Here is an 18,145-nt window from a genome sequence, read left to right on the forward strand (position 1 = left end):
GAGAACTAGCATCACTCAGAATTTAACAACAAGGTAAAAGGATTGATGGAACACATACATTGCAAATCGTCTCAAGTGTATCAACTAAGTGACATTGCAAGCCTTGAACCTCTGACCTGCCATTTGAGTCTGTGTTTTGTTCTTTTCTACACTCTTTTAATATTAATGCCACTGACTTCTGGAGAACATCAAAAACTTGGTTTAACAAAAAGGGATTTTAATTTCCAAGAATTGTTTAATATATCCCTGTCTAACTTTTAGTCTTGGAGTTGAACTTCATAATTTTCTTTGTGTGCTAAGGCCTTTAATTAATTTTAGTATAGGTTTGCCATATTTAATTTATCAAATATATTCCTAAACTTTAAAAAAAACTTACTTTCTTGATTCATGAATAATATTTATTAATTATTTTCAAAGATTTTTTTTACTACCTAACTCCTTTTCACTCTACTACCATCTCCAGAAACTTTATTAGTTTTTAATACTAATGGTTAGTCTCAATTCTGGCATCATTCCAGACCTTTCATCATACTGATGCTGTTGTTCTATTTTGAAATCTGATAATCTGATATCAATGCCTATTTAATCCATATGAGTATCCGTAGCAGCAACATTAACCTCCTTAGTGTGGTGTCTGTGTGCTGGATTATTCGCTGTCCAGCAGCGAGGGGACTTGGTTCATGCAGCTGATAGTCATACAAATGGACTACTGACTGAGGGTCAATAGCCGAAATCTATTAACAGCAAAAGATTTTTAAAGACTGAGGGTCTTTAGAATGCACAAAGAAGGAGGATTTAAGACAGGCTATGATTCACACGCCAGCAGCAAGTGGAGAGGCAGGGGAGTCCATCAGTAAACAAGGTGCTCTAGCAAGCATCTCTGTCATCTAAGCTTGAGGATTAGGGAGGACTTGCCAGCCCTGCATTTCCATATCAGCTGTGTCAGGACCTGTGCCCTAAATTCCCTTAGCTATCTCACAGGATGAAGGCTGGTTAGGGCTTTACACTAGGGGGATTTCTGTACTCCTAATTTCGGTCTCCCTCATCACATGCTTTGTAACTTTCGGTTTTTTTGTTCACCAACCATATTGCCCTTGCCATGCTCTTTCTCATCACATGTTCTTTGCACATACTATTTCATGTCTCTAGAAACGTCTTCTCTTCACATTACTTAATTGAACTGACTTCCCCTGAAAATCTTGGATCATCTCTGGTTGACAGAGTTCCACTTGTTGGGAGATTAACCTGGGATTTTCAATTTTGCTCACAGCTGTATGAGTATCATCACAAACTTGACCTGAATTTACTCATAGGCGTGTATTTCAGTATTTAGGGGTTTTGGAAACCAAAATAAAGATCCTTCAGTTCTGTCTTCCACCATTATGTGCTGTGATCTCTCTCAACCCAGGTGTCTCTGTATTGGGGGTAACATACTCAGAAACTAAACAATTGTCATTTTTATTGCACTTCAAGGCTAGAACTGAATTCTTAAAGCATTAGAAAGCTAAGTAAGGCTTTGGTTTGCATGTAGTACTAAGACCTGGAGCTACTTAGTTCACTTCTCTGAATCTCATTTTCTGAACTCAGAAAATAGGAGTAACAATAACCATCCCATAGGACTGTAGTGAGGATTAAATGATGAGACACATACAATTCTTAGCACGATGTCTGTCACAGTTAGTATTGAAAAGATAAATTGACTGTGAGAAGTTTGTACCCTATCTGACAAGGCATAGCAGAACAAAATTTGTTTCATCTCTCCACTTCTCTCTGACTCTCACACACACATGGTAGCCATGTGTTTACTAAAAGCTGACTATGACCTTGTTTGTTAATACTGGAGATCACGGTCAGATCTCGTTGTGAAAGGATGCCATTCTATGTACACACTGTCTTCTGGAAGGAGGTAGGCTGGATCTATACAGAGAACCAGAAGTTTGGAGCATCTTCTTCTGTATCTTAACGAAGTTATGCACAGTATAGCCGCCTGGGAGGTGACAAGAAAATCTCATTTCACTGTTCTATCAAGGAGTTGGAGGTCTTCTTTAAAAATGGTCAGAACACAAGGCTGAATGAAAATATATATATATGAAAAGCCACTCAATTTTATTGTATCAGAGATGGCATTTTTAAATGAAGGTAAGGAAAAAAATGGGAAAGATTTTCTAGAAATATGTGTCTAAGTAAGTGGGAAACAAGAGTTAGTGGCCATAAGCCCTAGCAGACAAGGGTGAACTTTATGTAATATTCACCAACTTCTTGGAAGACATTTTCCCTAGGCACACATCAGCAGGATTAAGAACTCCTTTGGGCAAGGATTCCTATGTTAGATAATTAAAAATATTTTTTAAATATATGAAGCAAAAATTTAGTCTAAGGCAAAAATATCTTTACACACAGTTTCTATTTACTTCCGTTGTCCCCTGCCACCGAAAGCTATATGATAAAACTGAGCAATTAAGGAAGTCTAATTTGTACCTTCTGTTCTCACCAGCATTCACGTTTTGTCTACCCCTACCCCTGCTCCAGCACCAAAGCTCAGCCACACATTGTCACTTGTAGTCTATTTTTTCTTGCCTTTTATCTGTCTTTAAATATAGATATGGGCAGAATTTAAGAACTACCTATCATCTTGTAGGTACACTGGCTTTATTTTTATTATTATTTTTCCATTATATGGTTTTATAGATACATGGTTATACTTTTATGAACAAAATTTCTCAAACCCCTCCCTGCACCCACTGATTTCACCTATATCATTACAATAGTATAGTTTTTCATGAATAGTCATAAGTCCACTATTATGGGCATGGAGATTGGCAGAGTCCAGCATCCTATTGTCAAGATGTAGTAAACAGTTTCATTAGGAGTCCATCTTTGGCTGGAAGTAGAGATGCATATTGTATTGTATCCTCACATCTAGATATGATAGTCTCCATTACACAGTTACTATACATTCCCTTAAATGAAAAGCCACAAAACAAAACAACAGGGAGAAAAATAACAATTTACAACACCGTGAAGTCAAATAACATGCTGCTGAATGACTAATGAATAGCTGAAGAACTAAAAAAGAAAATTAAGAACCTTCTTGAAGTGATGCAACTGTATGATCTGTAAGTCAGTAAAGAATTAAATATGAGAAAAGAAACTTTTTAAGAAATGAAAATAAAAATAAAAAACATCAGAATCCATGAGATATGGTTTTGACTGGTTAGCTCAGATATTTTCTGTAAAGTTTGTTTTTATCTTTGTTGTAGAACTGCATTTCCTATTTCTTGAAAGAAAAAAGCAAAAACAGCGGATTTCTTCCCCACAACAACTTTTGTGGGGTGCTCAAAGATTATACAAAACTCCATATAGTAAAAGGAGCTTCTTGCTCTTCTACCTAGGTAAGGAGGGAAAGCTGGAGAGCCGGATGGAATGGGGAAGGATATTTCATCTGTTGGTTTATTTCTCAAATGCTTGCAACAGTGGGGTTTAGGCCAGGCTGAAGCCAGAAATCTGAAACTCCATCTGGGTCGCACATGAGTGACAGGGAGTCAAGCACTTCAGCCATTATACTCTGTGTCCTGGAACATTCGCCAGGAGATTGACATGAAGCAGAGGTGCCAGAACTTCAGCCCAGAGATTCTGGAAAAGTATTTTCTAAGCAAGAAATGACTAAGCTGAAAGTTGAGATCAATGAAAGTTAACAGGTAATGACCGAAAGGAGGCCAGCATGGTCACAGAGTAAAAGTGCAAGAAGTGCTGTGTGGGTGATGTGTGAAACTACAGGAGCAAATGATGATGAAAAAGAATCCTATGAGCCAATGTTCAGCTGTATTATATTCCAAGATCAATGGAGACACACTGCAAGATTCCGGAGAACAAAAATAATGAATTTGATCTTTTTGAAGGATCTGTCTGATGGTTTCGGAGGATCGTAAAGAAGAAGATTGCAATAGATGAGATAGGAAATGAATTCAGGAATCAATGCCAAAGGAGAGTGGCTATACTTGATTAATATTAATGGTGGGGAAATACGGAAATGAGATGTTTAAAGTAGAAGAACAGAATGTTATTCCTTGTTTGTAGCACAGCATAGTCTGATTGCTGAAGGCATGAGTTCTGGGCTGGATTCTTTGGCATCAAAGTCCATCTCTGCTTTTCGTCGAGAGTATGGAACTTGTTGGAGTTGTTCGATCTGGCATTTACAGCATCACTTCCCCTGTCTGTGATGTGCGTGGTGACAAGAGCCATCCAAGCTCCCACATTCAATGCACCAAGAATAGTATCTGGTAAAAATAAGATCTTGGCATGTATTAGCCCTCATTTTAAAAAATATTTATTTTTATTGGAAAGTCAGATTTTCAGGGAGAGAAAAGGAGAGACAAAGAGAAGGATCTTCCATGAGATGATTAAGTCCCCAAGTGGCTGTAATGGCCAGAGCTGAGCCAGTCCAAAGCCAGGAGCCAGGAACTTCTTCTAGGTCTCTCAAGTGGGCACAGGTTGCCAAGGCTTTGGGCCATCCTCTACTGTTTTCCCAGCCCACAAGCAGGGAGCTGGGTGGGAAGTGGGAAGTGGAGCAGCTGGAACATGAACTGTATGGGATCCTGGTACATATGAGGTGAGGACTTCAGTTGTTGGGCTACTGTACAGGCCCAGCTGCCATTTTTTTTATACTGCCATTTAGCACTCAGATATAAAAAACCTCATTCACTCAGTAAGCTTTCACTCAGTGCTTACTGTGTCCCAGTGACTTATATACTCTTTGCCTTTCATTTTCTCATCTGGAAAATGATTGCCTTGGAGAAGTTCTCTGGGTGGGTTCTAGCTGAAATTCGGTTGGGCTATTATTCATTAACATTGGGGCTACCACACTGATTAAGTTGCAGTTAAGGGAAAAGTGACTCATTCCACTAACCAGACCTCTGTGTGTCATTTGTCAATCGTTTCTGTAGTGAGAAGCAGGGAACAGGCAAGTAATTGATTCCACCACTCTGCACCATTACCTATTAAACTGCAAAGCAGGAGAATTTACTCTAGAGCATTTAATGACTTGGCAAGGATGTGCCACAAGGATAGCAAAGTTTACCTGGGTTAATGTGAGTTTATTTTCTCAGGAGTTAGGAAGGTACTTTAAACCAAAGAGTGTAAGACAAGGATGGGAATGTTAAAAACTTTACCAGTCTCTGTACTGATCCCAGCTCCTCAATGGAAGAATGAAAGTCAGGTCTCCTGTTGTGGATCATTATAGCAGGAAAGACGAGCAGGGCTGAGAAATCTTAAAAGTAAAACTTGTTTAAATGGGTTTCCTGCTGAGTTCGATAATGCCAGCTGCAGCTGCCTCTTGCTGTTCAAAACTTGAGAAAAGGATGGTTTTAAAAAGTAAAAACTTCACAAATATGTATTATTAGCTCTCATTGTTGAGCACCTACAATGTGCCCTGCTTTACTGTTTTACTTATCTGTTTGTTTATTTTTTAAAAAAAACAATTCTACTAAATCATGGTATTAAAAAGCATTGGCAAAGTTGGTGAACTGTAACAGAAGACCAATGTGAGCATTCTAGCCCAGGGAGGAGGGGCTCCCAAGGAATCAGTCAGAGGAGTCACAACAGGCAGTTGCAAGTAGCAAGGCTGCAAAGATCCAGGACTCCAAGGACAGCAGGAGTGGCAGGTGGGAACCTACAATCAGAGAGGTTACACGCTGTCACTGCCATTTTCTACACCAGGTACAAACCTTCCCCAAACAAGTACAGAATGCCTGTAATGAACTGAACGATCTAGATGCTAACAATATATCTGAGGTTAAAAAAAATTTATTGTATGTTCTATACTGACAAATGGCATGGGAGCAATTTCATGTTACATTTTGTCAAAAATTAGGTCGTGTTTTCTCAACTTTGGACGTTTATAGCGGTTTGAATAGTATAAACATTGAAAATAACATAATACCTGTTGAATTAATGATATAAATTTAATCTTGTTTTATTTGGTTCATACTTAAAATTTTGGTTTGCAGCTGTAGATCATTTTTAAAGATTTATTTGGCTGAAACAGAGGGAGAAAGGTGATCTTCCATTTGTTAGTTTATTCCCCAAATAATTGAAGCCAAGATTCAGGAAGTCCATCTTAGTGTCCCGCACAAGTGGAAGTCACTCAGTGACTTTGGCTATAGCAGTAGCGACTCAAACCAGTCCTCCAGTGTGCACCACGATGGTGGCTCCGGAGATGAAGTTTATAACTTGCTAACATTTATATTAAAATACAGCCATATTGTGTCAAAATATTCCTTGAAAAATTATTTGGAGATAAGGTTGATCCAGTTAGAACCACCATTATTATTTTGTGTACGCAATAATTGATTATAAATGTGTCTTCAAGCATTTTGTTCAGGTGCATATAATTCACTAATTTTAATGGTTTACAATATACAATTATGACTTTTGTCTCAATTATGTGTAAAAGTGAAGTTGAAATATCTGCTAATCTGGATAAAATGGTCCTTGGGTTATGTTTGCCTGTGAAGGTTGGCCAGATCCCCACTGATGTTGACCGGACACAGGTTACCTTCTTCATCAGAAGTTGTCCTGCGTGTGGTGAACCTGTCATGCCACATGTCCCCCGCTGAGTACTTGTGGCTGATTGGGCTGTGGAAAATTGATTGTCACAGAAGTTTCCTGCAGATTGTACCTGAAATTCTGATGGCAGGAAAGTATATTTGTTCCTTTAATTCTTTTCATTCTTACAACCTGACCAAAAAATCTCACAAGGTAAACTTTTTCAAGTGGGTAGACCACTATGAACAGTAAAAATGTTAGGAAAAATCCTGCTGGTCAATCAGAAGACCTGATTGAAGTAGTTATGTGAAAGCCATTTTCTGTGTAGGTTATTGGAAATGTTGTTCTCTTCTTTAATGATTTTATTTTTACTGATAACGATGAGCAGGCCCCACTGTCTAGAAATTACTCTAAAACACAGTGCAGGAATGATAAGTGTAGATACTTATTGTCTTGATTTTTTTTTCAAATAGGATTTTCTAGGTGGTATTTTAAAATGCAGTTATAAGCAATGGGGTATTTGTTCTCCATTAAGTTAATATAAAATGTTGGCAATTAAAAGAAACACTGTTCTTTATTAACACAATTACTCATTTTATCTAGGTTCAAGCAAGCCTGATTTTATGCTGTGATTAACAGCTATAGCCATTTCATTTCAAAAGCAAGTAAATGCTGACCCTTTCTCTTTCAGATGGCAAGGTTAGGTATCTTATGAATCCATTTAGGTGATCAGTAGATTTAACATCGCCATTTGAAAATAAATTGAAATCAGGCCCGGTGGCGTAGCCTAGCAGCTAAGGTCCTCGCCTTGAACGTGCCGGGATCCCATATGGGTGCTGGTTTTAATCCCGGCAGCCCCACTTCCCTCCCATCCAGGTCCCTGCTTGTGAGTTGAGGACAACCCAAAGCCTTGGGACCCTGCACCTGTGTGGGATACCCGGAAGAAGTTCCTGGTTCCTGGCTTCAGATCGGCATAACATCGGCCCGTTGTGCTCACTTGGGGAGTGAATCATCAGACAGAAGATCATCCTCTCTGTCTCTCCTCCTCTCTGTATATCTGACTTTCCAATAAGTAAATAAATCTCTAAAAAAAAAATAAGTTGAAATCCTTAACCTGCCTTGGAATCTGGTGTCAAATACACTTTCCTTCTAGTTAGATTTTCAGCTACTCTTATATGTTTCCATAATATACAGTGTGTGTTTTAATATTTCAGTAGAGCTTAGCTGATGTAGGACAGACACACAATGCATGCTGGTGTGTTTTCAAAATAAGTATTATTATCATGAGAGTATTACAGAAAATCAGGTTAAACTTCCACTGATAGCACTGCGTCCCATTTTCAGAGTTTTGGTTCTAGTCTCTGCTAACCCCTTCTAATTCACTTCCCTCTAATGTTTCTAGAAAGACAGATGAATTTGGCCTATGTACTTAGGCCTCTGCCACAAATGTGGGAGAACAAGCTGGAATTCCTTCTTTAGATCTGCCTGAGACCCGGCTGGTTTTGGACCTAAAGGAAGTGAACTAGGAGATGTGAGCACTAATCCTGTCAGATTAGTAAAAATAAATGGGTTTTTGTTTAAATAAATATCTTAAGAGTGTTTGAAAAAGAGTTTTTTTTTTTTTCCCTCAGAGCTGTATTCTTCCAGCTATGAATGAATACAAATAGATTGTTTCAAATATTTGATTTCAAAAAATCTGAAAAAGACTATTGATATGAAATCTTGAATGTCCTATTGACTGACAAAAGGAAAATGGACACAAGACATTTGAGTTATGTGAGGGCCCAGCATGATAGCCTAGCAGCCAAAATCCTTGCCTTGCATGTGTCAGGATCCCATATGGGCACTGGATTGTGTACCTGTAGCCCTGCTCCCATCCAGTTCCCTGTTTGTGGCCTGGGAAGCCAGTGGTGGATGGCCCAAGGCCTTGGGACCTTGCACTCGCATGGGAGACCCAGAAGATCTTGGCCCCTGGCTTCGGAACAGCTTAGCTCCTGCCGTTGCTGCCACTTGGGGATTGAATCAGTGGATGGAAGATCTTCTTTGCCTATCCTCCTCTCTGTATATCTTATTTTCCCAAAAAAGTAAAAGAAAAAGTAGACGGGCCTGGCGGAACAGCCTAGTGGCTAAATCCTCACCCTGCAACTGCTGGGATCCCATCTGGGCACCAGTTTGAAATACAGTGATCAAGAATCCTTATGAGGTTGAACCACACAGCCTGTGATTTTCTCTGTGGCCAGGATCTGAGTGCAGTCATCTAGCAGGGGAGTCCACCAAGACACCTCACCTGGGACGACCTCAGACTTGACTCTTGTGTGCCAGCTGGTGCAGGGTCAGGTTCACTCTGTTGCTTGCACCTGCCAAGGCAAATATTGGTGGATGCAGCTGCTGTGTTTTTTCTTTTTTTAAAGTCATAGATGTCACATGGCAGTGTTAATAGTGTTAAATTCTTTTCAGTAAGAATAACAAAAAGAAACATCGTCAAACCCATTCATAGAACCCTTAGCCATTTTCTTTTTTCTGAAATACACATATGAGGCAGCATTTCCTTAAATGCTATACAGAAGATCAGTTTCCTTTTGAGATTAAAATTTGATGATATCTTATAGAGCACCAGTAAGAGTCATATCTTTAGATGTGACTTATGAACCTGTTTTATCTTCTTTGCTGAGACTTGGGCATGCTGAAGCTTTGTTGATATTTAGAAGGAAATGTGAAATCCTGAGTGAAGAGGGCTTATGTTCAAGAACTCTTCAGAAAATGTTATATTTGTTTACCCTTAAACGATGCTGTTAGGATAGCCCAGATGCTTTGGATCCCACTCAGCTTTTACTAACCCAGAGAAATATGGCAGGAATCACTATAGGCACCTAGGTTTTACTAAAGGCTTCTGTGGATGTATCCATTAATTACAGAATTGTCTTAAAATTTTCTTCCTCTACAGTATGATCAGTTTGCTGGAAGAGGCCATTATCTGACAAAACAGTGTTGGCTACATAATTTGTAATGTTCATGGTCTTCAAAGTTACTGGATTCTGGGCTTGGTAGTACTTGGCTCATGTCACTTCTGTGTCTTTTTGTATTTTTCTCATCTCATTATGCATTCAGAACATGCCTTGCAAGTATATACTGGCTGCAGGTGTTGGGGATATTTCATGTGTGGTCTGTGATGATCTCTGCTTTGGAATATGTGGGTGAATTGGGCAGGTAAACAAAGAAGTGTTTCCTTCTAAGATGTAAAAACATTAAAGAACTAGAAGTGAAGGATTCATGAATTTGTTGTTGTTGAGCTTAAGGTCAAAGATTAATGGGAGACTCAGAAGCCATACAATGTGAAGCTTCACCTGTCCCTGTAAGAAAAGCAGTATTCTTACCGTGATGTGTGTGAGTACCAGGAGACATTATTTCCATAATTGATGCACCCTAGGATCCTTCTGGCCCTTGGACATAAACTCAAGTTTTGACCTCTTATTTTATTAGCTGGAATAATTAGTGTAGGTATGACAGACATGTTTTCAACCAATAGAGTGAGCTCTTTAGGGACATATATTTGTGAGACATTAAAAAATTTAGTAAATCTTTCTGTTCTCTTTCCCCTCATTTGTGGTATGAGGTAATTAGAAGCATCTGTTTATACCCTGGGACACTTACACCTCCAAGATGAGCTAGCTATCTTTAGATTTTGGCAGTCTTTCCTGCAGCATCATCTCCAGAAAACCTATCTCAAAAGTTGGCTCAGAAAGGAGAGTGACAGAACGGAATGGGCAGGAAACATTTGTCTCTTTCTACTCCACTTAATATTGGAGAATTTCAAGAAATACTACAATGAATAGAAGAAGGTTAGCATCATCAACTGAAAGGTTTTACAAATTTGTCTAATCATTAGGGGTTTTTCTTCATTTTGAACAATGCTGGCTAAAATAATAAGGATTTGCCATTGCATAGATCTCGACTCAGGATTTCTCCACTAAGTGGCAAAAATAGGAAGACAGAGATAAATGAAACAATTACTGTGTGACAACATTGTGATAGGAACAAGGAAACTTGAAATAGCAACCCCTAATCTCATTGGATTTACAACTTACTAAGGTAAGGCATTTCTGAAATCATAAATATAGAAATATATTTACACATTTGTGCTTTATTTGTGCAGCAGGGAGGAAAGGTGGGAAAGAGAGACACATAGAGAGAGAGTTAAAAGGCTCCTGATTCATTCCCTAAATTCCTGAAATGTCTGGGGCTGGAATCAGGAGCTGGGAACTCAATCTAGGCCTTCCGGATGAGTGTCAGGAACCCAATTGCATGGGCCATGGCCACTTCTTCCTAAAATTGAAGGAGACTGCCATCGGGAACTGGAGCTGGGAATCAGATGCATGCATTCCAATGTGGGACATGGGCATCTGAACCACTCCCTAAGATGCATTTTAAATTACAGCTGTGCTAATACATGATACCTGATGATGAAACCACAGTGCACATCCCATTTGCCAGGCAGGAGTTGTTTGGCCAGATTTAGCCAGTGGCTAAATTTTTATGCTAAGGGCAAAGTGACTTTATAATTCCTTTATAGACCAGTCAATGAGTAATTTGCAAAAGGCCAGTCTTAAGGAATTTGGAAAGAGTAAATTATCAATATGTGAACTCAGGTTTATCTAATCCTGAAACTTGATCTCTGTCTGGCTCAAGAAGTGTCTTTTATTGGAGAAAAACTTCTTTGAAAGTGACAGGATGGATGAAAACAGAATAGAGGTAAAGACATTAACCATGGCAAAGACTAGAGGTAATTTCTCCTCTGAAACAGGAGGGAAGGAGGAGGAGAAGAGACATTAATTTTTAGATAATTAAGAATTGACAATGTTATTTTCAAGATTTATGAGTTTTGGAGTGGCTGGCACCAAAACATCTTAGGATCAGTTTTATTGATGGGTTGAATAATCTCTCAATGGAATGCATTTATTTTTAATTAACTTCAGTGAAAGTTAGTTTCTTTAATAGAAGAATAAGTTATAAACTTTATGAAATACATAGTAGTTCAACAGTTTCAATTTCCTAATTTCCTTATTTGAATGAAGGCTACAATCCCATTCTTCATGTAACTAATTGTAAATATATAGTGAGATTAGTAGACCTTAAGATCTACAACCTTTAAATGATGTAATTTACAAGGTCATTGGACAAATTAAAATGCTTAAACTAAATAAATACACTTGGTTTAGAGCTAAGGGGAGGGAAAGCTTATATAATTGAAATTTTCTGTTAAAAATGTTAATACTTATGGGCTCTGCAGGATAGCCTAGTGGCTCAACCATCACCTTGCAACCACCGGAATCTCATATAGGGACCAATTTATGTCCCAGTAGCTCCACTTCCCATGCAGCTCCCTGCTTGTTGCCTTGGAAAGCAGTAGAGGATGTCACAAAGCTTTGGGATCCTTAACCCACATGAGAGACCCAGAAGAAGGTCCAGGTTCCTGGCTTCGCACTGGCTCACCTCTGGTCATTGAGGCCACTTGGAGAGTAAATCAGCAGAAGGAAGATCTTTCTCTCTCTCCTTTATTTCTGTAGATGTGACTTTCAAACAAAAATAATAAAGTGAATCTTTTAAAAATGTTAATACTGATAATCATGTTGAGCTAATGAAGTAGTCTCTATTTAAGAAAGAAAAAATCCATTTTACCCGATTTGCTGTTTTTTGGGGGGCACTGAAATGAGATGGCATGTACTGTATGAATGCTACCACATTTGTCTCTGGATTGCCTAAAATGTTCTTTTTTTTCTGTATGTTATTAGCTCAGTTGAATTTCAATTGAGAAAATTACAAGTGTGTAGTGGTTTAATGGGAAACAGAGGTGTTTAAAAATGCTGAAGCGGGTGTATTCCAACACAGCTTGGTTTAAAATGAAACTGCAGCAGTTTTCAAAATGAAATTCTTACTCTATTAAAATGCAAATAAACAATGTCTACCTTTTTTCCTTTATTTTCTGAATTCTCTCCAGACATTCCTACCTGGTTATGAAAGAACTTTCAAAATACATAAGACATGTCATTGTCAAGACATGAATTTTTTGTGTTGAACTTTATTAATAATTTATAAAAATCATCTTCCTTTGAAAGCCAGTCATATAAAGAGTGATTATTTTTAAGAATTACAACTAAAGAGTATTTCCTAGAAGAAAAGCAAACTGGGGAAGGAGAAAGAGGTAAAACCTCCAGAATCTAAAAAAATGTGGCTTCTTTTGAGAGTTGATAGCAGTCGGTCTTCTCAATTAAGCATGCAAGGGATTCCTTTTTGCATTTTGCTCTGTTGCCTCCCTAAATTGAGAAATGACATTTTTTTTTTGAGGCTTATACAACCATACAGACGTAAGCACCCAAATTTCTATTTCTACAGTAATTTTTTTAACCTCAGATATACTGTTAGCATCTAGATCGTTCAGTTCAGGCATTCTGTACTTGTCTTGGGAAGGTTTGTACCTGGTGTAGAAAATGGCAGCAACAGCGTGTAACCTCTCTGATTGTAGGTTCCCACCTGTTGCTCCTGCTGTCCTTGGAGTCCTGGATCTTTGCAGCCTTGCTACTTGCAACTGCCTGTTGTGACTCCTCTGACTGATTCCTTGGGAGCCCCTCCTCCCTGGGCTAGAATGCTCACATTGGTCTTCTGTTACAGTTCACCAACTTTGCCAATGCTTTTTAATACCATGATTTAGTAGAATTGTTTAAAACAAAAAAAAGATCTGTTATCTCACAGTCTGCTCCCTGAACCTTCTCAAATATAATGCTGAAGTGTGCCTTAACCATGTTAGCTCAGTCATCACCTGTCTGCTGAGAACCCAATGGGCAATGCTGAGTGTGTAAGACCTCACCATTAAAGGATTGAGATCTTTGCTCTTTGTTTATTTGAGAGGCAAGGAGAGAGACAGAGATGTACACCATCATATGTAGAGAGGGCTCCAACCACTGCTTCATTCCTCAAATGTATACAGTGACCAGTGATGTGAAACCTGAAGCCAGAAATTGGATGTTGGCCTCCCAACCCCTGGAGATATGACCCCTGGCTCCCAGAGTTTACATCAACAGGAATTTGAAATCAGTTCAGAAGATTCTGGAACTGACATTGTGGTGTGTGTGTAAAATCTCTGAATGTGAGACATATAATAGTTGGTTTAAAAAATGAATTCAATAAGAAAGCCTGGTGCTTTCTTAAGATTTAAAAAAAATATTTCATATGTAGTAAAGATTACTCTGTATACAAGTTTTTTTTTAAGTAAATTCTTTAAAATTTTTATTGGAAAGTCAGATTTGCAGAGAGAAGAGGAGAGACAGAGAGAAAGATATTCATCTGTTGGTTCACACCCTATGTGGCTGCCATAGCTGTAGCTGAGCTGATCTGAAACCAGGAGCCAGCAGCTTCTTCCGGGTCTCCCAGCAGGTGCAGGGTCCCAAGGTTTTGGGCCCTCATCTACTGCTTTACCAAGCTACAAGCAGGGAGCTTGTAAGAAGTGGAGCAACTGTAATGTGAGCTGGCACCTATATGGGATCTCAGTGGTTGCAAGAAGAGGATTAAACCACTAGGCTTTCTCACTGGGCCCATAAGTTTCTTATAGAAGCAAATTGTATTAATTTTACAAATCTACTTTGTGTCCCCCTTTGAAATTATCATTAATCTGTGTATCATGCATAGAAAATGCAGATTATAGATGAACTTGTCTGTTTTTAATTATATATTTTATCCCAGTGTTAATTAACTAATTCAACCTGAAGTATTTTAATTATACTTCCGATGCTTTAATAATTGCTTCTATTAAAAGTCAGTTCCTTTTAAGTTGTTAAAAGAACTGTATTCAAAATATTTTCTTGTATGAGTATGTATTGGCAGTGATAGTATATGATCCTGATTTATTCATGGGAAAAGAAAAAATATATAGAAAGACTAATATAAAATTTTAAATCAGTGATAAGAAAAGATGGTCATTAAGCAGCTACCCTAAGGAATGGAACAAGAATATTTGATGAATTGTCACCATCTCTTTTTATATATTTAATCAATACTCTATTAACTAGTGGTACTTTTTATGTATTAACTTTTAAGTCAATCAACTTTATTTTGCATTTCATTTTCATTGTTACTAGCAGGAAAATAATGTTATTTGCTTTTTGTAGATGAAGTTTTTTTATGTACAGTCTACATAAAATCTTCATTAATCACAAAATTCATTTCATGTTATGAAAACTCATCAAAGTAATAAATGAAATGATTGAGCCCATTCCGTTTTCCCTTTCGGTTCAGCAGAATGTGCCAAAGAGCCCAGATGACTGAGCTGTGAATTCTTCATTGGTGTCATATAATAGCCTCTACAAGAGAACTACACACTGCTTCCCATTAACATTCTCTGAGCTTCCGGAATCTTTGTCAGAGTGCCTGCTCATGGAGGCCGTGATGACACGTGTTCTTGCATCTTAGCTACATGCAACGGCATGCTTTTGTCTCATAGCGTCTATGGGATTTAAGCACACTAAACTCTGATGGTATCAGTGATTTGAGTTTCTGAGATTTTTTTTTTTTTTTAAAGATTTATTTTTATTATTTTTTCATTGGAAAGGCGGATATACAGAGAGAGGAGAGACAGAGAGGAAGATCTTCCGTCCGATGATTCACTCCCCAAGTGAGCCGCAACGGGCCGATACTATGCCAATCCGAAGCCAGGAGCCTCTTCCGGGTCTCCCACGCGGGTGCAGGGTCCCAAAGCTTTGGGCCGTCCTCGACTGCCTTCCCAGGCCACAGGCAGGGAGCTGGAAGGGAAGCGGGGCTGCCGGGATTAGAACCGGCGCCCATATGGGATCCCGGGCGTGCTAGGCGAGGACCTTTAACCACTTGCGCCACCGCGCCGGGCCCGAGTTTCTGAGATTTTATAATGAATATTCTTGCTTATTTAAGAACTTACATTAATTTTCCTAAAATGGGTGACAATCCTATTTCATTCTCTGCTCTTCCACAAATTAGGGTTTATATGCAATCAGGTGAATTTTATCTTGCTTGATTGAGAGACATGTACTTGTAGAACTGGATCAGCTATTTTGCATATATTGCTTATAGAGAGATATTTATTGCATATACATTCATAATTTTAAGTGGTTAATTTTTGAAGGATTTATTTATTTGAAAGAGTTAAAAACAATGAGTGAGAGTGCAGGCGTATTTCAAAAACTGTAGAAGACTCCAGAACTACCCTCACAGAAAAGGAATATGGGTCGGAGGAAAAACATTTCACTAATTAGCACTTTTATAGTCTTAAATCGTTCACCGTGTGCCTTTGATATTAACACTGCTTGAGGCATTAGGGTTTGTTATATCACATCATGGACAGGGATATATCAGAAGATATATGTAAGGTATATATGTAAGGTCAGTTGACTTGATGTTATGCTGTTGAAAAATCATTGTCAAATTTATATTTAGTAAGTTGCAAAGCACGCTTCTAAAGTGACTTCAGATTTCTACTAGATGCTTTGCTGTAGGAGAGATTGTGCAACCATTATGGCACCAAGGGTATAAGGTTTTGAAATCCCTCATGCAACTCTAATCATCAGATAATCAAGGGGACAAGAAACATCTTTATATTTAGTTATGCTTTTACTTACTGAACGTAGATGAATAGCTAAGCTTAACAATATTAACTGACATTGCTGGAAACACATTTCACAAAGGAAATAGATTCTTAATGCCTACAATTTGTGTCTGCGCCACCCCAGTCCCAGAAAGGGAGCAGTCCTAGAATTATGCTTAGGAAGGGCCAGTGGCAGGGTAAAGCAGAAGAGCGAATATTGCAACGTAAAATCAGTTCTAAAGTTTTATTCCTTTAACCCAACAGATCAAAAATAAAATTCTCAAGACTGATAGGGAACACTGACACATTGAACTTACAAAATAAAATATACACCGAAATCTGCATTGTGTTCGTTCATTTGATTGATTGGAATTGTGAAACAATCTTCAATAATTGTACAGCAGAGAGGTAGGTGGAAACAGCCCACAAGACTTGAGCAGGATTTCGCTCTTGAGGAAGATGCTCTGAAAAGCTCAGGAGATGAAGATGCTGTTCTCCAGGGAAATACAAAGAAATGGCCTGAAGGCAAGCTTGAAAAGACATGACACCTGCTGTGCAGAGTGCTTCCAGTCTTTTCCTTGAAGTGCTGTAGAAATAGATATAAGTGCATAGTTGGGGATCATGATATATTTAAAGGAATGATCTGTGAATGACAAAAGCACAACTCAATGGAGAAATGCTGAGCTGCTCTTTTAATGTAACTTATGCAGAGATTGGCTTATGTTAAACATTGTTTTAAGCATTTTACGTATGCTAATCTATTGAAGTTTCGAACAACTCCATTGTTTATACAGATTATAAAATGGAGGTTTTCGAGGGTTCCATAGTATGTAATAGAATCAGGGTTTGAGTTTAGGCATAGGTAAAGCCTTTGACTCCAACATCTGATGTAGGTACCAGTTCATATACTGGCTATTCCACCTCTGATCCAGCTTCCTGCTATGGCCTGGGATGGACAACAGAAGATGGTACAAGCGTTTGGGCCCTTGCCGTTCAGGTGGGAGACCTGATTGAAGCTCCTGGATTCATCCTGATTCCAACATCTGGAGAGTCAACCAACTGATGGAACACTTCTCTGTATTTTTCTTTAGTGACTGTCTCAAATCTTTTTTGAAAAGGATATGAAACGCAAGACAGAGCAAATAAAATGATTAATCAGTCCAAGATTCCAACCAGTACCAGTAGGGAGAGTAAGCAGAGGATAGAAAGTGAATGTAGTAACTGAGGAAAAACATGTGGAAACCAACAGCAGTTCCAAAATGAAAGTATTCCCACCAAATATGATGCATGCTCGATGATAACAGGTCCACTGGGATGATCATCCTATGAAATGTGTGAATGGTACAAATATGAAAATATGAATATTCCAAAAATCAGAACAGCATTATGTATTTCAACAGCTTCATTGGAAGAGCTAGTTAATAATTTTAATGGGAAATGATTTCCTATATAGAATTGCTATTTCCAAATGGAGATTTATGACATGTAAAATCAAGGCCTGCAACATAGAAGAAAACACAGGAAATGTCCAAAATCTCAGCAAAAGCATCAGCGTCAAGGTGTGGGGCAGCGTCTCATTCAGGGCATGCAGTCCTGGAAAAGGCTTCCTTACACGATGAGAAGAGTGGGGAGAGACTTTCACATTTACAGCAGCCCTAGGAGCTTAAGTCGATGGTGAATGAGTGAGGGGGTGCAAATAAAAACTTGGAAAACAAAAAATACATTTCGGAAGCAAAAAGCAATCACTGCAAGAGCGTAACTTGACTGTGAATCTCATACTTTGTAGCTACTTGGGGAGTGAATGAGCAGGTGGAAAATTTCTGTCTCTCCTTTCTGTACCTCTTCCTTTCAAATGAAAATGAAAAAAAAATTGTGTAAAGAAAGTTTGTGTCTGATAATATCTGATTGCTTGATTTTTAAAAGGATTTGTACCTGTTTTATTATTTTATAGTTCTTTTCAGTTTGAACCTATAATAAATTCATTTTTGTGATGAAGAT

The sequence above is a fragment of the Ochotona curzoniae genome, unplaced genomic scaffold (assembly GCF_017591425.1).
Source record: "Ochotona curzoniae isolate NIBS_2020 unplaced genomic scaffold, NIBS_Ocur_1.0 contig_1014, whole genome shotgun sequence".
NCBI classification, from domain to species: Eukaryota; Metazoa; Chordata; class Mammalia; order Lagomorpha; family Ochotonidae; genus Ochotona; species Ochotona curzoniae.